The following is a 23,694-nucleotide window of genomic DNA, read 5'->3' as shown; positions in this document are numbered from 1 at the left end:
TTTCTGAGATTTGACCCTGGATCAGGATTTTAGTTGGTCTCCTTCTTCTTGTCTCTTTTTTCCAGGGTCTGCTCATTGGTCTATGACCTGAGTCTCTACCAGGGTCACTGGGCTCTGGACTGTCCCCTGCCTTATGGACTGGGCTCTGTCTCTGTCCTCTGTCTTGGGTCCTGGGCTCTGGGCTCAGGTATGGTTTTCTGGTTTTGGCTCAGGGATTTGTCTCATCATCAGGGGAACCAGCGGGCTGGGTGTGGAAAGACCCAAACCAAAGACTATGGGAACGGCTGGATCAGCATCTATTTGGTAGACAAGGATGTCATTCATCTCTTTGGCCCTGACCCTGGGTGGGGACTTCTACCTGGAGCAACCAGGTTATCCTGAGATCAATACCCCATCCATCTCCTCCCTCACTTTGCAAATCCTGCAGACAGTGAAGGGTGAAGAGGTCACTGGGTCTAACCACCAGCAGAGGTTCTGCACAGGACCATCCACCCTCAGGGTCTCTCCCTGGACACACAGGCCTGCCAGGTAGGAGTGTGGGATAGAGTTGTGGCTCACAGGGACTTCCTACATCTTGCAGGTAACCTTGTTCATAGTGGGCCCATAGTCAACATTTGCGAATAAATTGATAAATGAATGAGCATATTTAGAAAGACTTAGAAAGAAAAAAAAAAAAGAAGAAGAGAGAGAAAATGCAAAGAGGGGGAATAAACCAAGAACAGAGAGCTGCCCAATCAATCCTGCAGAGCACAGGGCATTTCTGTGGGAAGAGAAGGAACAGGTGTTGGCGGAGCACCTGGGATATGCCTCCTGCTGGTCATTTGTAAGCAAAATCGCTTGATACCTTGTCAGTACGGGTGGGGAGCTGGGAGGTGGTATCAGAGTACGCCTCCTCTTCTGAGCATGAGAGAACTGAGGGTTAGAGAAACAAAGTCACTTGCCTACATTACCCAAAGGGGCAACAGCCAAGCCTGTGTGCTCCCTGTCCTTTGACCTGTCCTGCAGTTGTCCTGTGCCTCAGCTCTGCGAGGCCACTGTCCTGGCTGAGGGATACTGACATCAAGCCGGGAGCCCCTGTCAGCCACAGTCCACCAGGACTGGCTGTGAGATGTGACGTGTGGATGCTGGTCAGGTGGGTGCCAGGTCCTGCATGTCCACAGGGCACACCGCATGGCCTCTCAGCCTTGCTCACAACCCTTAGGCCACATGCTGACACTGTCACTGGGCCCTGGGCCAAGGAGGCAGACACAGAGGGACCGTGACCCGCCTGACGGCCTGGACCTGGGCTGGGGATGAACTTTTCTCATCCTAGGTGAGGAAGAACTGAATCAGAAGAGATGGCAGACATGAAGATTCTTGGAATTTGAGCCGAGAATAAAACCCATGGGCAGGGGATTCAACGGGAGTGAGAGCACCTGCCCTGCAGTGTATATGTTCCACCAGTCCCACATCCCGGCTGCCACCCCAGTGGTGAGCTGCTCGAACGGTGGGATGTCAGGCCCAGACAGGCTACCAGGAGCTCTGGTCTGGGATGCACGTTAGTCCTCTGATTGCCTGAGTGGTGTCCATGTGAATCTTTCCCTGCTTCCCCTTGGCCCGATCTGCTAGGAACAGAGACTTTTCACCCTTGTGTACGTTCCTTTGCTTGGGCTGTGCTGGCTGCTTATCCTGTATCTGTTCACCCACAGAGGCCAGTCTGTGCTGTCTCCCCAGAGGAGTCTAATGGGACCCCAGTCGTTAGACCTTTTGTGTGTATTCATATCCCTTCCAGGATCACTGAAAGGCATGACTCATATTTACGCCCTTGTAACAGATGGGGAAACCGAGGGTGAATGTAGTGCTATAATTTACTAGAAGTTGCCTGCCTGCAGGTTCTAGAGCCTGTTTCAGACTTTGTTCCCACTGACCCCAGAGCCTCTGTTCAGGTTTCCCTGAAGACCCCTGAGCATGCTCTGTCCATAATGGCCACAGCAGTGGATCAGGCCCTGCTCAGGCTCAGCCTGGCCTGTCTGCAACGTGGAGCTAGTCTGGACCTCAGGTCTTGGAACTGCTCACCATATCATCCTGGGGCTGGAGCCTTGGTCTTCCCCACAGGGCGTGACATCCAGCCCTGGACATGTTTGATCCTGGCTCAGCTAACCTGTTTGGCACAGTACCTCGCACACCCCAACCCCCAGTCTCCAGGCTACAGATACCCCAGAATTTGGCACAGTACCCGTGAAGCCCTGTGCATGTATTGTACAGACTGTGATGACACTGGGGGAGGCTCTTCCACCAGGTGAAGGGTTTGAGGGCCCCAGTGGCTCAGATGCTCTGGGGAGGTGGAACGCCAGCCTAAACTGACTTCTTGCTGCCTTACACAGCTGAGCTCTGCACAGCCCTCGCCAGGGCCCGGACAGCCAGAGGGCAGCAGCCCCTCTGGACCCAGACCAGGAACCCTCCTGAATCCCTCATTCTACACACTTTGCCAAAAACTCCTCATTTGGATTCACTGGAAACACTGGATTTGGGAGTGGAGAAGAGGATGGAGAATACCTGGTAGTGAAGGAGGTATGAAGAGAGGGGAGTGAAGCCCTTCAATCTCAGAGGAACATTTCATTATGCCCAAAGCAACTGTCTACTCTTTAGCCTGTATCCCTGCCCTCAGCCTCACATATCCCCCCAAGCTGCAGAAAACCACTATCTACTTGCTATCTCAATTGGTTTGCCTACTCTGGAGATTTCATACAAATAGAATCATACAACATGTGGTCCTCTGTGACTGACTTCTTTCACTTAGCATGAGATTTTCATGGCTTTCCATGTTGCAGCCTTTATCAGTACTTCATTCTTTTTTTATTTTAAGTAATTTCATTATAAAGATATAGCATACTTTATTTATCTGTTCCTCAGTTGATGTAAATTTGGGTTCTTTGCATTTTTTGGCTATTATAAATAATGCTGGTATGAATATTTGTGTGCAAATTTTTGAGTAGACATATGTTTTCATTTCTCTTGGATCTATACCTCAGAGTGGAATTTCTGGATCATATGGAAAATTCATATTTAACTTTTGATGAATTTTAAGGTTGATTTTGAAAGTGGCTGTACCATTTATGTTCCCTCTAGCAATGTATGAGTGTTCCAATTCAGCACTTGTTACTATCTGACTTTTATTTTAGCCGTCTTAATGGGTGTCAAGTGGTGTTTCATTGTGGTTTCAATTGGCACCTCCCTGATGAGTAATGATATTGAATATCTTTTTATGTATTTATTGGCCATTTGTATATCTTAGTTGGAGAAACGTCTATTCATATCCTTTTAATTGGGTTGTATTTTTATTATTGAGTTATAAGCATTCTTTGTATATTCCAGATACTGGTCTCTTACCAGATATGTTATTGCAATTTTTTTTTTCATTTTCAGTTTCTTTTTTTTTTTTTCTTTCTTGATGGGACCTTTTCAAGTCCCATTTGTCTTATTTTTTTCTTTGGTTGCTTGTGCTTTTGGTGTCATATCTAAGAAACCATTGTCAAATCCCAGTTCGTGGAGATTTAACCTTATGCTGTCTTCCAAGAGTTTCATAGTTCTAGTTCTTACACTTGGTGGGGTACTCATTCTGAATTAATTGTTATATGTGTTGTGAGGTAGGGGCTCCAACTTTTTCTTTTGCATGTGGATATCCAGCTGTCCCAGAGCCTTTCATTGTAAAGGCTATTATTCCCCCAGGGAATTGTTTGACATATTTATTGAAAATCAATAGACCATAAATCCTGTGGTCTATTTCTTGATTCTCAATTCTATGTGATGGATCTATATGCCTATTCTTATGTTTTGATTACTGTGGTTTTGTAGTGACTTTTGATATCAAGAAGTGTGAGTATTCCACTTTAGTTATTTTTTAGGATTGTCATGGTTTATTCTGGGTCCCTTGAATTTCCATGTGAATTTTGGGATCAGTTTGTCAATTGACACAAAGAAGCCAGCCAAGGTTTTGAAATCAATCGTGTTGAATCTGTAGATGAATTTAAGGAATATTGCCCATCTTAACAATATTGTTTCTCAATCCTTGAAATTGAGATGTATTTTCATTTTTTAAAGATATTCTTAAATTTCTTTCAACAATATTTTGTAGTTTTCAGAGTATGTTTTGTACTTTTTTGTTAAATTTATTCCGAAGTATGTTACTGTTTTTGATGCCATTGTAATGTAGTTGTTTTCCTAATTTCATTTTCAGATTGTTTATTGCTAATGTATATAAACACAGTTTGTTTTGAATATATTGATCTTGTATTTTACAACCTTGTGGAACTTGTTTCATAGTTCTAATAGTCTTTTAGTAGATTCCTTAGGATTTTCTATATCAAAGGTCACATCATCTTCAGATAGGAATGATTTTACTTTTTCTTTTCCAAGTAATTTCCCTAATTGCCCTGGATAGAACTTCCAGTACAATGTTGAGTAAAAGTGGTGAGTATATCCTTGTATTTTTCTGATGTTAAGGGGAAAACATTACATTTTTTAAAGTCAAGTATTCTGCTAGCTGTGGGTTTTTCGTAGGTGTTCTTCATCAGGGTGAGAAAGTTCTCTTCTGTTCCTAGTTTGCTGTGTATTTTTATTGTGAAATTGTGTTGAAATTTGTCAAATACATTTTCTGTATCTATCAGATGATTATGTGATTTTTGTCCTAAACTCTATTGATATGAAATGTTATATTAATTCATCTTTGAATGTAAAAATGACCTTGCATTCCTGGAATAAATCCCACTTTATTATGATGTACATTCTTTTTTTATGTTGCTATATTTGGTTTACTGTAATTCATTGAGGATTTTTGTATCTATATTCATAATACTTATTGGTCTGTAGATTTCTTTTTTTTTTTTTTTTTTTTTTTTTTGAGACAGAGTGTCACTTTGTTGCCCGGGCTAGAGTGAGTGCCGTGGCATCAGCCTAGCTCACAGCAACCTCAAACTCCTGGGCTTAAGCGATCCTACTGCCTCAGCCTCCCTAGTAGCTGGGACTACAGGCATGAGCCACCATGCCCGGCTAATTTTTTTGTATATATATTTTTTAGTTGGCCAGATAATTTCTTTCTATTTTTAGTAGAGACGGGGTCTCACTCTTGCTCAGGCTGGTCTCGAACTCCTGACCTAGAGCGATCCACCCGCCTCGGCCTCCCAGAGCTAGGATTACAGGCGTGAGCCACCGCGCCCGGCCGGTCTGTAGATTTCTTAGGATGTCTCTATCTGGTTTTGGTATCAGGGGTAATACTGGCTTTATGAGACTCCTTTTTGGAAAAGATTGTGAAGAACTGGTATTAATTATTCTTTACATGTTTGGTAAAATTCACCAGCGGTGTCATCTGGGCCTGGGCTTTTGTATGTGTGTTTTGTTTTAATTACTAATTCAATCTCTTTACTCGTTATAGGTGTGTCTATCCAGATTCTCTATTTTTCTTTAAGTCAGTTTCTGTAGTTTGTATCTTTCTAGTAATTTGAACATTTTTTCTTAATTATTTAATGTATTGGAATACAATTGTTCATAGTATTCCTTTATAATCGTCCTTGTTTCTCTAAGCTCTGTAGTAATGTCCCTTGTTTCATTTCTAATTTTAATAATTTGAGTCATCTTTCTTTTTTTCATTGTCAATCTAGCTAAATGTTTGTCATTTTTTTTGTATTTTCAAAGAAACAACTTACAAAATTTCTCTATTGTCTCTCTATTCTCTATTTTATTAACATTCACTCTAATGTTATGTCCTTCCTCTGCTTTCTTTAAGTTTAGTTTGCACTGCTCTTTCCAGCATTTTAAGTTGGGAGGTTAGGCTATTGATTTGATATATTCTCTTTTAACATAGGAATTTATAGTTATGAATTTTTCTCAAAGTTCTGTTTTAGTTGTATCCAGTAAATTTTGGTTTGGATATGTTATGTCTTCATTTTAATTCGGTTCAGAGTAATTTCTAATTTTCCTTGTGAATTCTTCCTTGGCATGTTAGCTGTTTGGGAAGTGTGTTTTTTAATGTGCATATATCTGAAATGCTTACATTTCTTTCTGTTACTGTTTTCTAATTTCATTCTATTGTTTTGGGGTAAGATTCTTTGTATGTTTTCAATTTTTTTCGTATTTACTGAGGCTTGTTTTATGGACTAGCATATGGTCTATCTATCTATCTATCTATCTATCTATCTATGTATATTTTCCTGTCATTGGGTGGATGTTCTATAGGTATGTATTCAGTATAGTTGGTTTAGAGTGTTATTCAGGTTTGATTTTCTCGTTGATCTTTTGCCAACATGTTTTATCAATTATTGAAAGTGGAATATTGAATTCTCCAACTGTTATTGTTGAATTGTCTATTTCTCCCTTCGGTCCTGTCAGTTTTTGCTCCACGCACTTTGGTGCTCTGTTGTTGGGTTTGTATGTGCCTCCCAGCCAGCCATAGCACTGGCTCTGCTCTTTACTAAAAAGTAACCACCTAAACCTCAGTGTCTTGCCTTAGCCTCAGTTTCTTTATCTGTAACATAGGAATCTTAATAGGAATTCCTAAGGGTGAGGAATTTTTTACTTCTTAGGCTGACCTAGCTAGATCAACAGTTGGAGTTTTAGCTTTTGAAAGAGGGAACTCTTCCAAAACCGTTGTGTCCCAGAGTTAGTGTGTGTATTTTTCTGAAAACATCATGGAGGCAGCTCCTTCAACCCTGGGCAAATGAGGCAAGTCTAGCTTTCTGACTAGGGTTATCAGAGTTAGCAGATAAAAACGCAGGATTTCCAGCTGTATGTAAATAATTTCTAATGGCTTATGCATATGTACATCGATATGAAAGAAAAATATTACATGGACATGCTTAAATTAAAAATTATTCATTATTCATCTCAAATAATTTTTAAGTACATAAATTACATAACACTTTCTTTAATTTTGTTTCCTCAATATTCTGGCTCTCTTTGTTGCTTGTTTTACAGAATTTGCCTATAAAGTTCTTTGCAGTTACTATCTATGTTTCATTTACCTTGCAACATAGCATTTATAGTGTCACATACAATTTATTTCATTCTTTTGTTTATTCAACATTGATTAATGAGAAAAAATAAGCCAGCACACTGAACATTTACTATCATAAAGTTTATCACTCTGAAAGCTCTTCAAATTAGATATGTTAAAATATATGATGCCATCTTCCGTGGCATAACTTGCTCTTCCATTCTTTAGGATTCTATTGTATCTCTTGAACAATGACTTTTAAAAATATTTTTCACTGACAAAAACAGCATTATTTTTATTCCTTTCTTCAACAGTACACATCATGAGTTCATTTGTTCCCTTGCTGGAAGAGTATTTACTGAAACCCATGTAAAATGATTGAATTCTTCAAGAGATGAAATCCATTTTAAAAGACAGTCATGGTAAATGTTATAATATTTATTCCCTTCAAATCAAAATTTCTTTTTCTGTTCATCAGTAATGTCATGCCTAGTAAGAACAACCATGACACTTAATGGGGTGTATTTTTTCTCAATTCTTCTTTTAACCCATCCAACAAGTTCCTGTAAACAATGGAGCACTTCAATAGTACTGTTTACTCTTCTTTCAATTTGCATGATGCTTTTTCTTAAGAAACATTGAAAACTATGAACAAGAATTCAAAGTAGGCTTCACTAATGAATTACTTAAAAAGTCAACAAGAACTTTTTGGGCCACCAGAACTAAAGTATAATTTCAGTTCTTCAAAACAAACTGAGGATTCTATCAACTGTATTTCTTGAAGAATGCCAACAGGTTTTGGAACTCTAGAGAATTAAAAAATACTGAATGGGAACAATATTACAAAAAGTTTTTCAATCATTAACTTTGAATAGTGCTGAAATAAGAGAACAATTTCAAGACTACTACTTCAATGGCCATAGAAAGAATACAAGCCTGAGCAAGAGTGAGACACCCTCTCTACAAAAAAATAGAAAAATCAGTCCAGTGTGGTGGTGGCACCTGTAGTCCTAGCAGCTGGGGTGGCTGAGGCAGGAGGATTGCTTGTGCCCAGGAGTTTGAGGTTGCAGTGAACTATCATGAGGCCACTGCACTCTAGCTGGGGTGACAGAATGAGACTCTGTCTCAAAAAAAAAAAAAAAAGAGAAGAGTACAGATGTGGTTTGAACAGCATTAAGCAGAATACGGGCATAATAGCCAACATCTTTCATAGAATCCTTTATGCTTTGCTTCAACTATGAATAAATGTCATTTGCACCTTTATATCAACATTTGTCTTTATATTATCTCCATGAAAAGTAGTACTTTCTTTCATCTATTCCTAATGAAATAGGAAAACTTTTTTTTTCTTACAAAAATTTCCATTTGTTTCTGAAGTCTCATCTGGAAGATTTTACTTGCAATAGCCTTATAAACCAGCCCTTTTCATAAGAAAAATATCACACAAGTAATGGAAAAAAATTTTTTTCTGCATTGTGATTACTTGCAATCATGCTATGTCATAAAAAATAGGTGAGACGTTTAGGCCTTTGATAATCTCTGTAATAGTAAATGGAGCTATTACATTTTTATTATTGCAGTAGATTTCATACTGGCACTTGAAAATTTGCTTGCAATTTTGGAATCTGAAAATACTTATGGTAGCAGTATGTTCAAACAGTCATTTGAGCTGAAAGGCTGATGATGACATACAGTGTGGGAAGCCATTTCAACTTCTGCTGTGATTATCTTCTTCATCTGAATTTATCTTAATCAAAAAATTTATTGTTTTATCACTTCCTTTGGAAGTAGTTGAGGAAATCATACATCTCTTAAGCTTAGCTGTCAGTATTTGCTGGCTTGCATTGACTTTCAGTTCTTGACACTGAATAACAATTGCATACTGTTCAAAGAGCTATAGAAAAACATTTTCTGAATTTAATAAATTTGCATTGTTCAGAAAATTTATTACAGAATTTAAACCTACGTTTTGGCATTTGAGTGTTCAAATATACACAAATAAAGAATAGGTAAAAGCAACCACCCAAGAATTGAACAGATTGCTGATCTCACCTCTTCTTCAATGTGTCCATTGCTCTCAAAGCCAAACTGTATCTACCTCTAATGGGTCAGATTGTGGAAACAGTTGAGAATTTGTGAACAAACAACAAATTAGATATCTAATGCAAAGCCAGGTGAACTTCCTGGCTGTCTGCAAGGGAGAACTGTATTTGTTAGGCATAGTTTTCCTAAACAAAACCAGAGGTGATCTTATGCAAGGTTTTGGGAAGCTTGGTGTTCAGAAATTGGTGAATTTTCAGAAGCAGTAGTGTTTAGGAATTGAGAAATTCCCACCTGTGTTAGGTGGCTGCCACCTAACACTGCAGGTTACTGGTTTAAAATTGCTGTTGACAGGCTCTGGTCAATGGGATTAAGATTGTTGTCAACAGGCTTTCAGAAGCGTGGCTCCTGGGGTGAGACAGTTGATGACAGCTGTTGTCTGGAAGTCTCTGATTGGCTAATTACTGGAGTGAGGCTGCCGCTGATTGGCTGATTTCAGACCATGTGCTCGGATGTTATCTCTAACACTGGTTATTTGTTCATGACTTGGCACTTTGGCAAAAGAACAGTCTTTTCCTTTCTTGAATGTGAAAAATAAGTATTCAAAATTTTCAGCCTCCCTCGCCACCACTCCTTCCCCACACCCCACTTTTTGATTTTCCCTTAACTAAACCTGCAAGAGAGACATTAAAGGGTAATGCAGATCTTTATTTGTGGAGGCATAAGTTTCAGCTAGTGTTGCTATTTAAGTGATTTAAGGGTCAAATTCTGTGGCAAAAAAGTATCTCTAAGTGTCCTGACAAAGTCAATACAGGATGCAAGACAAAATCATATACAGTATATGTCCTGTATATACAGGTTGCTCGTCAACCTTGTCTATGACGGCAGAGAGCAGAACGGGCTTTCTGAGAGCTTCTCCACCAACATCCGCACACACTTGGCCTTCTCCTCTCTACGGGCCGGGCGCGCGCCTGACCTGGGAGCCAGGTGTTCTATGTTGAAGGCATCTCCGAGGGCATGCACCGCGCAAGCACGACACTTAAATTTCAACTCTAATAATTACAGAAGATGTTTTCTATTGTGTTTTCTAGGCCTGTGAACTGATATATTCTGCTGTGCCAACCACTCTTTTCTCAATGAAGATTTTAATTCTGTTATTTTGTTTTAAATTTTTCATATTTCTCTGTTACATTTAATTTCCTTCCTTCTACTTGCCTCTCAGTCAGTTCCTTTTTTTGGAATCTTCCCATTGCTCGTTTATCAGCTAATTAATCTTTCATTTATTTTGTTGAGTCCATTTTTGCTGGTCTTTTTTTTTTTTTTTCCTGTGAACACAAAATTGATATGAACTAGAATATATATTTCTGGTTTAAATCTTTCATGCTGTATTTTATTCCTCCTTTGGTGATTATTCCTATTTTGGTGATTATTTTTTCTCCATAAACTCTGGTTAAAGTTTTTCTTTTTCTTTAAACAAAATGAGGTGTATTCTTTATTTTAAAAATTCTGCTTTTTTTCCTCCATTATCTACTAGATATGCTCTAATTCCCCTCTTTGTGATTCTGACTCCGCAATCTCAGTGGAGGGAAAAATGAGTTGGGACTAAATGCAGGCCCCATATGGGGTCAGAACTTCAGCACAGTTTTTCTGTATGTTTACTGAAGCTGCTAAAGGTACAATTTTCTGTATTCAGATTTTATTTTGTCCTGCCTCCATTCCAGAGACACTGTATGTTACTAGCACCAGTCCTCTTTTTTTTTTTTTTAATCATATAGAACCACTTCTCTGTTTTCTTCTTCAATTCAAAGAACTCAAGTTAAACCACATCCTGGCATCTTATTGTGCCAGACTCATCTGGGGGATGCTCATAGCCATGGACTCTATTTTTCAGTGCTCTTCATTTTCAGTAACATAAGGACATGCCAGGGGAGTGAGCCTTGTTTTCTCTGGTCTCCCACATGATAAAATATAATCCATCCCAGCTGGATAGTAACTGCCTATTCTCAATGACATAGCTCCACATTGTCTTCCAACAAGGCAGATGTTCTTTAGTTTTTGCTGTAGCTACGGTTCCACTTGTCTTTTATGTAAGAAAACCATCTTCTAAAATTCCTCATGTGTAAGTGGGCTCTTTCTCTCAATTTAGGGCTTTTGACCATTTCTTTCATATTTTTTTCCATTCATCTGAGTATTTTAGAGATCAGAGACAGTTCAGATCCTGTATTCTCAGACCGATCAAACTCAGAATGTTCTATTTGCTTTTTGTATTACTGCAGATCTAAATATTAATATATGTCATTTGAAGGAGCTATAAGGTGCCTCAAACTTTGTAACTTTTCCTTATTTTTGCTGTTTTCTGTGTATTTTCTCTCAGTATTGATCTTAATATTCTTAAAAAGAAAAGCCTTGCTTTCCAGGAATGGCCATAATTGTGCCCCCTTCGGTAGTCAAGTTTAGAGGAAGACGATGCCCCCACCTCCTGCCCACATGCTAGAGTAGGAGGTAAGTTAGTCCAAAGCAGAACAAAAAAACTGTAAGCTGGGCAGGAGGTGCAGGAAAAGAAGCTATCCTAAGTCTGAGAGGGGCCGTCAGGTTTAATTGTAGACATACCTTTGGGGCTTCTGGATAATCATCTAGGCAAGGCACAGGCAAACATGTTCTATAAAGGGTCAGAGAGCAAATCTGTTACACTTTGCGGGACATATGAGCTCTTTCAGAACTATTCAACTGTGCTGTTGTTTCATGAAAGCAGCCATGGACAGTAGGTAAACAACTGGGTTTGGTCATGTTCCAATAAAATCTTAATTACAAATATATGTGGTGAGCCAGATTGACCCATGGGCCACAGATTGCTGACTCTTGATTTAAATAATAATAATCTTTTCATTATGGCTATTTAATAACTATTAAAAATAATGTTTGAATATTAACAGGCCTTAGCAAATATTAAATTCATTACTTACTTTTGGAAAAATTAGATTGGTACAATGAGAGCAGGAATTATATGTCCATGGGATATATGTATATGTGTATGTGTATACATACACACATGTGATATGATTGATAGATGCACATATGTGTGTTGTGTGTGTATATATGTGTGTATGTGTACATATACACACATATATATATTTTAATACATACCCTACTCTAAGCACTGTGCCTGGCATGTAGTAGGAACTAAGTATTGGTTTCACAAATGGGTAAATGACACTAATAATCTATTCTCTGCTGTTCATATTACTTGGAATTATTATTGATACGTCATTTTGGAAGGTCCCTTTAACACTTGAAACCCTTTATTTGAAGATACATATATTTGTAGTGAACTTTAACTCTGTCCCATCCTACATATGTGCTATGACTGAAATCTGTCCCCTAGTCTCCTTCAGCCTTTCTCTTGTACCCCACTGCCTGGTCTTCAGTCTCTCTATACCATCGCACCCCTAAACCTCACTGTATGTTTGGCTGTGGGAATTTTCTTAAACTACTGCCATAAAGATGGAGTACATACTTTCTTTGAATTTTTAAACTTCTTAGACTTCTTTTTAAGTCTTCATACCCTCTAACTAACAGACTTACAAGGTATTGTCTGCCATGCCTGAAATGCCAATATGCTTTGAGGCACAGAAAATGCATTTGATAGATGGACCATGGGACCTCAGCTCTTTCACACTTTTATTGTCCATCCTCCCCCTCATCTATGATGTTCAGATCTCTCTCCATGGGCCATTTGAGTCTAGTGAGATTATTTAAATCATGTGGGCTTCCTTTTCATCTACTTTGACAGGAGAACAAGTTCTGACTTGTGTAGCCCTTTGGAGAAGTGTATTTGCTGTCTTTGCTACCTTATTCCTTCAGTGACATACTATCTCATCCAGCAACCTCCCCCTACTCCCCGCCACCAGTAGGGAAGGTTTCTCAGCTCCAGGCTTTCAGATGGTACCTGGTAATAAGCTTCTGGTCATTCACTCCACATGGCAAACATCCTATTCACACAGGGTCACCTGAAGTTTTATGAGAACTGGTCTCTGCAGGATAGGCTCCAGCATTCCCAGTTAGGTCTAGAATCTTCACAACCATGACCAAGTCCAAAGAACCTCTTCAGGCTCTAGCACAAAAACCTCATTATCAGCTTCTGCCTAGCGGGTGCATCAGAGACAGAAGCTATTGGTTCAGATACTTAAAGCCAATACAGGAGCCACCATACTTTTTCCAGAAGATACACTGTATCTCTGGTTCCCTGAAATTGTCCCCAAGGACCTCAATCTGATTATTGCTCCTGAAGACAAGAGTTTCTGAATCAAAACATGAATCAAGCTGTAAGGAAGCCGCTTCACACTCAGCCCAGTTTATTGACGAGCTCATCTTGTCAAGTGGTGTACTTTTGAAAATCAAGGCTGGTCCTTTAAAGGGATGTGCATGCTCCTCCAAGAACATAAGGAGACTCCATAAAGATGGCATTCTGTGCACCCAGGGGAGCACTCTGACTGCATGGGAGTCCCCTGCTCGGGCTCTGTGAGGTTCTTCTCTCCCTACGCAGACATCAATGGTAAGGTCTGGATCTCCCCAAGAAGTACTATTTTAGGGCATTTCTCAAGCTCCTTTGGAAGACATACTGTTTTCTGCCGGGCTTTCGGAGGTCCAAAGCATGAATAATTGTACCCTAGCCTTCTGTCTGGCACTACCACTCAGTGACGACCCTCTCTACTGCATATGTATGCATATAGTATTTGGCTGTGGTTCCTCTCATGGGTCGGTCTGGAAGTGGCTTGAAACATTTAGTGTGCATCAGAATCCTCTGAAGATACAGTTAAAAATGCAGATGTGTGAAGTCCACCCCTGAGGGTCCAAACCAGTCTGTGTTGGGTAGGGCCTGGGATTCTGCATTTTAACAATTTCTCAGCTGATTCCGAAGGAGGTGGCCCAGAGAGCAAACATTCAGAAATGCTGGGCAGTAGAATGGACTGAGATTCAGAGGCACCAGTGAATAAAAAAGTGTGCCTTTGGCGAAGCAGAGACAGCTGCAGGTAGAGGTGTTTGTGGATCATTACTGACTGCGTGAATCCCATCTGTCACCCCCTTGGCATCTTTTGAAGCAGGCAGTGTTAAGACAACATTTGAACAGTTTTGTTTTCTCTCTCCATTCCATGTCTGAAGGAATAGCTGTACTCAGCCCCAGTGGGTCAGGTTGACTTGTCCTGGGTCCATCGGCCCTGTACAAGGAGGAGGTTCCAGGAGCTAGGACTGAGTTTAGTTTGTCCGTGTTTCAGAGTATGGCTCTTGGAGGTAGTTGGGACTTCAGAAGGTAGAGTGGAGTCCTTTAGAACTCAGAAGAGAAGGAGCACAGAGCCAGGCAGGGCTCCATATGAGCACAGAGAACTTGCCTTAGAATACTATAAATACTATAAGGATGATTTCCTTTGGTTTGGAAAAGCAGAATATTTTTTTGCACTACCAATCACCCAGCTTGTTTGGCCTGGCTGCTCTATTGATTGGCAAGTCTTTCTGTATATGGGTTATATATCCATTTAGTTGCCTGAGCAAAATATAGAAAGCCATGGTCTGACATAGCAAGGTATCCGAAGACTATCTACAATGCTTGCAGTGATAGGTAAACAGGCAATTTGATTCAGGCCTGGGACAGAATAGCATGCTGCTATACATCCACATTTCTCAGTAAACTGCAGTTGGGTGGAGGGGAGGAAGAGGAGCTAAAATATGGAATTACAACTCCTTCATGGGAATCAGATAAGGAAGAGGGAAATAGAGGCAGTGGAAGTGCCTGGAGAAGGTCTTATAGGCAAACAAAGCCTATCATTTGAAGACAGCTTGTGTTGAGTATTAGGAAATCTTACTTCAAGAGAATGGAGCGTCCTGAGAAAAAGACCAAACACAGAGATATGGCTTGGATAACAGCCAGAGAACTGGCATCCAGGAAGTTGCTAATATGTTAATATGCAATACATATTGCTGGGGTACAGTGGGGATGACATGGTTTGTATGTGCAAAGCAGGGCATATTGTGGGCACCCATGGACCAGGCCATGGGGAATGATGCAGAGAGCAGGAGGCTAAGTCCTAATCGTGGGTTGGGGTTCATTCTGCAGTCTGGCCAGGAAGATGGAAAGATGTGCATGCAATCCTGGTAATCAAACAAAGTACTCGCTCAAGTCATGCCCACTGGTGTTGTAATTGAATCAATTTCTCTAAAATATATTGCCACTTGATTTTCTCCCATTGCCCCTCTCCCTTAGTTTTAACTGTTCCGCCTTCTGCTTGTTCATAACTCTGTCTGCCCTGGAGTATTTCAGGGCGCCCCTGGAATCTACACTTTGTGTCTTGTTAATCATCTTAAAGTTCATAGCTGCTGAAAACAAAATCTTCATTGATGTACAGCCTTGTTTAATTTCACTTCCAGCCTCTGTCATGTTGTAGTTCACTAGCTTACTGTAAATCTCATGAAAATTGCTTGTAATCTTTTACCAGCTGCTGCTGTCCACTCATTCGATGCTGACTTGTGGGAGTTCACTTTTTCACTCAAGTTTTAGATGGCAACACATTAAACAGAGTCAATTTAGAGTTCACCTTTTTCCTCCTTTGCTTCCCTAATGAATAGAAAAGTCATATTTATAAGTCTAGGGGGACATCTGGGATTTGTAATTCTGGTCTGCAGAGCTGAAAGCTAAGCATTAACAAAGCCATGTGTAAATTTTCAGATGCTATTGCAGATCTTTTAGGACAGTTTCTTTCCTGAGAGGCTTGAAGGTTATCTTTTGAGGAGCCAACTAAACAAAATCATGTTTGGATGATGGTAAACCTTTTTACGTCTCCCATTGGAGCTCAGTAGCTCATAACTGCACCCTTTTATTGAGAAGTCAGACCTGTTGTTTGGCATGGGCTGGTTCATAACCTGTGTAGGTTAGAAAAGAAGTAAGGTCTAAAAGTAAATGTCTGTTGGTATATGGTCAGTGATGTTATTCAATTCAGTAGTTTTACTGAATATCTGCTCCATGCAAGGATTTGGGTAGGTGGAAGAAATTCAAATATTAATAGGAGAAAATGTGTTTTGGGTGTGGAATATTTATTATGGGCCTCTCAACACAAGCCAGTTACAAACATGTCATTCTTTTTTTTGTGAAAAACTTGTGAGGTACAGCTTTTCTACAAGAAAATTTTCATGAAGGTTAAAAAATTTATACATGCCAACATAGAAATTTTAATGGTAGAAACTTATGACCCACAATTTCCATAATATAGAAAAATTATTGTACTTCTGCATCTGGCTCTCTGTATATTTATACCTATGTCTATCTTTGTTATTTTTCTATGTATACATGTCTATGTCAACATTCTTCATAATAATAAAAACAAAACATAACACAAATGTGGTCATCAGCAGTAAAAATTACATATATACATGCACATATATAAAAATCATGTTCTCTTTATTCAATTATGTTTTTTACAACATTGAAAATGAATGAACCAAAGTAACATGAACTAATATGGATGAATCTCAAAAACATCATAGAGAATGAAATAAAATAATAGCCGCTATTAGATGAGATGCCTAGAATGGTTTTATTTATTTGAGTATTTAAAATAAGGAAAAGTAAACAATATATTATTTACGGATAATTTCATATATGATAAAACTATATAAATACAGAACTGATTAATTATCAGATATTCAGGGAAATAAGCATTTTGGTGGAAGAGAGGAGAGGATGCACGTGGGGAGAAACAGACACTGGGATCCAAAGTGATTGGTGTGTTCTATTCGGTTTGCTCAGGGGTGAACATAATATTATCTTGTTATTATGATTAAAGAATATAGCTTTTTATAGAAATGGTACTTTTATAACAGAAAAAAATTAAAAAGCAGGCAGAACTGTGATTTTTTTTTGTTCGAAGCAGGGTGGCTAAAATGGGCCAATAGTTGTGCAGGTGAAGGTGGGGCAGTGAGAAAGCCAGAGCTATCAGGGAAACCTGGAGCCAGGAGGTGACATTTTCTCCCTTCTGGCCTTTGCTCTGTGTGTGACCTTTTCCAGGGCTCTTAATCTTGGGGCCTCAGTTCCTTTATATAAACTGATTCTCATTTTCTCCTCTTCTCAAGAACCTGAGTCCTGGCAATAATTTTTAGTACCTCTGCAATGAGGTGATAATATATTACAACTTTTAAAAGAAAGTTTTAAAAATGTGTACATTTCTCTAGAAATATCCCCACTAATCTACTTATTTTTTTATAACTCTTTTCCAATGGAGTCCATCAATAGTTTCTGACACAGTCTGGACTCCGGTGACAATCGCATCTAGATAGATGCCCACGTCATCTGTCTATGGCATTCCCTTTCTCCCCTGTTTGATGACCGGCATTCTGATCAACTTCACTCATTAATCGAAAACTTTAATGCCTTGCTTACAGCATTTCTATCTCTCCTATCTTCTGTCTTTATTGTCAGTGGCTACATCAACCAAGAAGGTGAAATATCTCACAGTCTAGTTTTAGTCTTTCTGATCCTCGGCCTCCCTGAACTCTATCAAAGTTTCTTGCTGCATTTCAGCCAGTTTTTTTTTTTTTAATAGCCTCTTCTTAGGGATGATATTCCTGTCTTTCATCTCGTTTACCCAGACACCCTCCACTTCAGCCCCATGGAAACCTCTAAGCAATGACTCCACTATTTTCTCACAATTTATTTAAATATTCTGACTTTATTTTGCTTCTTCGTGCCCCGGACTCTATGGGCCATCATTGTAATATGACCTGGCAAATCCCTTCCACTCCCTTACGTCATTCCACCATTTCACATGTCTGGAAAAACCTACAATATACATTCTCATATGTGGGAGGATTCCAGGCAGAGAGAACAATATAAACAACATCCCTGAGTGGAAGGTTCAAACCACACGAGCCCTGACAGCACATGGGGGCCCTCCGGCCTGGCCTGTCCCTTGACCACCATAAAAACCCAACCAGTTTTCTTTACTTCTTCTCTCAAGCCATTTTTGGATCAGATTGGGAGGCTTGCCCCCTCTCCCCAGAAGGCTTTATTATGTAAATAATAAATTTTTCTTATTCTCTTGGTGTATGTGTGGTGTCATCAGTCTCAATATCCAAACCAAATTTGGGGTGAGGGACCCATCTGTGTCTGCAAAGTGACTGCAAAACTTTATCCAGTAAACAGGCTCAATGGACACCCTAGGCAGGGGCCACAGGATGTGGTATCTTGTGGGCTGTGATGAGGGCATTGGATTTTTTTCTAACTGTGTCAGCATTTTAAAATGTTTACTTTGATTGATTCAAAGAAAGTTGGCTGTAGGGATATAAGTGTGAGAACAGCAAGAACAGTTATGAGGCAATTGTACTAGTTCAGTTGATGGATGATGGTGGCTTGGCTTGAAATGGGAGCAGTGTAAGGCAGATATATTTCGAAAGTTGGAGCCAAGTGGCTTAGCTGAACACTGCCATAGCAGGGGACACCGGGAATGCAACAGATTTCTGGTTAGGGTGAGGGTAATCAAGAGTTTTATTTTCAGCAAATTGAATTTGAGATGCCTATTAGGTATCCAAATAGAGATGCAGACTGTGCAGTTGGGTACAGAAGTCTGGAGCTCAGGGTTCAGGGAGATACTTTGGGCATAGGCTAAAACGGACAAAAAATTACTTAGAAAGGCATACCATCTATCTAAAGGCAATTTACATAAGAAATTGAAGCCTGATACATGTTAACAATAGGCATTAAATCCTTTTTTTCTTCCAGCTTTATTGAGGTATAATTGACAAAAAAATGTCCACTTTTAAGGGATACAAGGTGATATTTTGTTGTGCATATACACTGTGAAATGATTACCACAGTCAAGCTGATTAATATATCCATCACCTCACGTGGTTACCATTTTATTTTTGTAGTGAAAACACTTTAGATCTACTGTTTTAGCAAATTTCCAGTATTATTAATTATAGTCTCCACATTATATATTAGTTCTCCAGAAGTTATTCAACTGCATAGCTAAAACTTTATACCCTTTGACTAACAATTAAATTCTTTTATAACTGGATTCTTGTCTAACCCTGACATTATTGTAAAACTATGTACTCACAAAAATTTGAAGTCAAGTTTAAAAGCCTCAGAGATTTTTCTTGATCTTAATTTGACTGCTTTTATTGACCTTCTCAAATATCTTTTATAAATTAAGTCTATAAATATCTATATTTAAAGGCCTTGAAATTCAGCTCAATGTTAATCATCTACCTATTAAAAGATAAATAGTTGTTCTACTATCCATGAAAACAAAGAATTATAAATGAGTTTCTCGGAAAAGAAAATCTCAAGAGCTTCCATCTGTCAATGTTTTGCTTCCCATTGCTGTTGCCAATTAGTGTATAAAATTCTAAGTTATTAGGTGTTCTATGTTTACAGTCTCTAATATGTTTTCCCTTGGGGAGATTGAAATGTTTTCTTCTTTTTTAAGATTAGCAATGCTGTATTCTTGTATTAATAGGAAGTATCATCTATTCATATATAATTACAACTTATTCAAAAGGAATTTGGACCAAAAGTAAAAATAAACTAACTTCTCTGAAGAAAGTACATTGGTTGACTCTGTAGCTCAAGCAGTGGTCTTTTGCTTTTCATTTTCTTTTTTGAAGTTTAGTTTGATTTTAATTTAAAAAAAAAGTGGGCATGGGTGGGGCTTTTATACCTATACTCTGCCTTCCTGATGGGCAAATGTACAAGATCAATATCCAACCTGAGAACAAACATGGTGCAAATTGTTTACATCCAGGCAATCTTTGATGAGCCTGGCTGACAGGATGGTAGCCCTTCTTCCTGTTCTTATTCACAAGTTCTCTATCTCAGGTAAATGAAGGAAGGCTAATAATTCAGAAGGGAATACGTTGGTTTGTTTCAAATTTTATGTAAATTCTCAGGACTGTCCACTAACGTGCCTTGTGCCTTATTTGTCAAGCTCACAATATAGGGAAACCTGTTAGAACAGCTATTGCAATGTGGCCAATCTCTTGGGTACTTTTCTAAACCTACCAAAGGATTTCATTAATATTCCAAGGTGTGTGGAGATGAATGTGGTATAGTGATTGTATGCTTATTTTCTGGATTTCTGGAAGTGTTAGTTATAGTGTACTGACAAAGCAAAAAGGATTTAACTCCTTATTGGAAATGCTTATTACAAGAGAAAAACTATTGGATGGGTCAGGAGTAAAGAAAACTAGTACATTTTAAATTAATTATAGCCTTGTTCTCATTAGCCTCAAAAGTACAAACAGTTGATAAAAGAAAGAGGACTTTAAGGAACATAGAGACTAATATCTGTTGATAAAACTGAACAAAATTGTTCTGAAGTTTTATTTTTTGCCATAAAAGAAAACCCACATTCTAACTACAGTTGACTCTTGAACTACACAGGTTTGAAGGCATAGGTGGATTTTCTTCCTCCTCTGTCACCCCTGAGACAGCAGAACCAACTCTTCCTCCTCCTCTTCCTCCTCAGCCTACTCTAAGTGAAGACAGTTAGGATGAAGACCTTTATGAAGATCCATTTTTACTTAATGAATGGTAAATATATTTTCTCTTCCTTATGATTTTCATAATACTACTTTCTTTTCTCTAGCTTACTTTAGATGCATTATATACTATATAACATACATGTACATATTTATATAAAACATGTTTTAATTGATTGTTTATGTTTTAGGTAAGGCTTCTGGTCAACAGTAGGCTGTTAGTCAAGATTTTGGTGAGTCAAAAGTTATACATGGGTTTTTCGCTATGCAGGGGGGTTGTATCTCTAACATCTGCATTGTTCAAGGGTCAACTGTAATTGGATTTAGCCCAGAATTATAATTATGTATGATAAAAACTCTGAATATGAAACTCTGCCAAACAAATAAATACAACTAAATTATAAATGCCATAAAATCATAACCTTGTGTAGGTTTGGGAACTTAAATTTTGCATTAGAAGTAGAAAAACTATGGGTTTTTTTGTAGGACATACTTACGACTTTTTGACAATATAATCCCTCAAAATTTAGCTGACTTCTGCTCTATTTCTAGTCAATTGCATATGTAAATAAAGAGCTGAAAATCTTATCTTGACATGATTCTTAAGTCTAAAGTCTCATTTAAAATAAAATTATTGTCCTCTAGGAATGGCCCATTCCTCTTTTCTCAATTTCATGATGGAGATATAGGAGATGGGTTGAAAGAGTGCCATCCTCTTAATTTGATCTTTATCACCAGGTAGCCTTCCATTTCTGACAGAAGAATATCAATGAGAAGTATAAGTAAAGGGATTAGTGCTGCAATTTTTCTCCTTCTAAGATCATCTCTTCAGAGTTAGTAACCATGTATACCAGTACGAACTGGCTATTGCCTGTTTATGCCCATTGTCCCAATTAATTCTTAATAGTGTTTCCTTTCACTCACAAATAAAACCTGGCTTGAGTGGTCAATTATATGATCACTTCTAAGTTGCTTTTTACAACTAATTCAGTTCGGGACAGGCTTTACCTGTAAGAGCTTTCCTAAAGTGGCTAGGAACCTTGCTCTACACCGCTTTTCTTATTTTTTCCAGCCACTTTCTCTAGTGTTTAGATGAACAGGCTTGGCAGTTGTTCTGCTTGTCTTTCTATCTGTGCAATAGCGTACTGGGGGTTACTAGATTTTCACCTTGCAATATCTGTGTCCAGCCACTAAGTCAGGACTAAACATTTTATCTATTATTTAGGAAACACCCAACTCTTGTTTAAATTTCTGTATTATTAAGAGTAGGCTTGTATAACAACAGATTTAAATCTATAAGATAGTGAGGTTCTACTCCTCACACAGCTGAGTAAGCTCCTAAAGACCAAACCTCCTACTATCTGGACAAAATATAAAAACATAAAAAACAATTAAAACCCCCAAATGCCTAAAGGCACTTGAGGGTGAATAAAAACAGGAAGGTTCTGGAGGGCAGGCAACACTTGGAAAGAGAGAACTTCACAGGGTGATTTCCCTATTTTTACAGCTTTTAACCTGAAGGCTGTCCACAGTGAGCGCAGATGGGGCAGCTGGAACTCCAGAGTCTTTCCAGAGGACAGAAATGAGAACACTAGAGCAGCTGGAAAGTGAGGAGGGGTAGAAGGAGAGAGAGGGAGAGAAAAGAGAGCGAGAACATGTAGGTGTCTAAACTCTGTATTTCCTCTGCCCACGTCTCTGGCTGACTCCTGAACCACGGTTCCTGGGCCAGACTATAAGCAGCTCAATTAAGAATAAAAGAACTGAAATGGGATTTGAGCTGCTGCTGAAGAGATGTTTGCAGTTGGAGTCTATACAAATTAATTGCCTGCTAAAATGAATAAACAAATCAAAACATCATTTTTGAGTAATTTACCAGAATCTAGAGTCTCTACAACATAACATTCCCAATGTCTAAGATATGACCCATAACAGCAAAGAAGCAGCAAAATGTAAAACATTCTCCAGACAGAATAAAAAAAAAAATCAACAGAGCCCAACTGTGAGATGACCCAGATGGAATCAGCAGAGAGGGATTTTAAAGTAGCTGTTAAGCTATGCTCAGTGATGTAAAGGAAAACATACACTGAATCAAAGAAAACGCAAACTATATGAAAACAACCAGATGTGATTTCTAAAACTGAAAAATAAACTACCTGAATTAAACAATTCATAGAGGGCTTAACAGTAGAATGGAGGTGACAGAATGAATAATAAGTCTGTGCATATGAAGACACACCACTGAAAATGATCCAATCTGGAAGAACAGAGAACCAAAATGGTTGAACAAAAATGACAAAGACTCAGGGACTTTGGGGCCAGCATCAAAAGTTCTAACATACAGGTACGTTTGGTTCAACGAGAGAAGGGGAAAAAGAATGAGGCAGAAAAAGAGCATTTGAAGCAGTAATGGCCATCTGGACGCAGAAAGTGCTTCTCCTCAGTAATGGGAACTTTACATGCACATGGTGCCACCTTCTCAGAACTGGGTGGAAGAAGAGGCTCATGCTACAGAGAGTGTGGGCACCGGACACCTGCGTAGCTGCTTCACCTTGCAGAATTCCTTTTTGCTAGGCTGCCAGATACATAGCAAGGAAGCAAAGCCTTCTGTGAAAATTGATTCATCAATGGCCTGATACTCAAAGAGGACACTTTATGAAAATGCACAAGCAAAGCCTTAGCAAGTCGCCCAAGCTGGAGTAATTTGACACAATCTGCAAATAGGTGCAAAGGGACCTTCAGAAAGAGTTACTTAGCATACCATCCAGAGATGTGAAGAGGCACTGGGCTCCCAAACAGCTGTAGATCTGTGAGTTACAGGAGGTAGAGAGTTCCAAGGACTCTTTGGCCTAATGAAGTTCCACCTCCCTGCCTGCCTGCCTTAGTGACACCATCACCTCAATTATAAACATTATCAACAACACAGGAAGCCATCTTGAGGTAAAGATAAGTAGAACTAATTTTGTATGGGTCCTTATGACTAATTAAGATATGTGGATATAATTTTTTTTCCTATTTTCTCTGCTGTCCTTTTTTCTTTTTATGAATATAAAAAAGTTAAGGGTAAAGATTTTCATATATTGCATTTCAGTCTTTCTCTCTGCACTCTACATTAACTTAGGTCTGTAAGCTTTCAATCATTTAAGAAAACTTGAAATTTTAGG

This window comes from Lemur catta, chromosome 14 (assembly GCF_020740605.2).
Source record: "Lemur catta isolate mLemCat1 chromosome 14, mLemCat1.pri, whole genome shotgun sequence".
In the NCBI taxonomy this organism is placed as follows: Eukaryota; Metazoa; Chordata; class Mammalia; order Primates; family Lemuridae; genus Lemur; species Lemur catta.
This window is presented reverse-complemented; position numbering follows the sequence as displayed.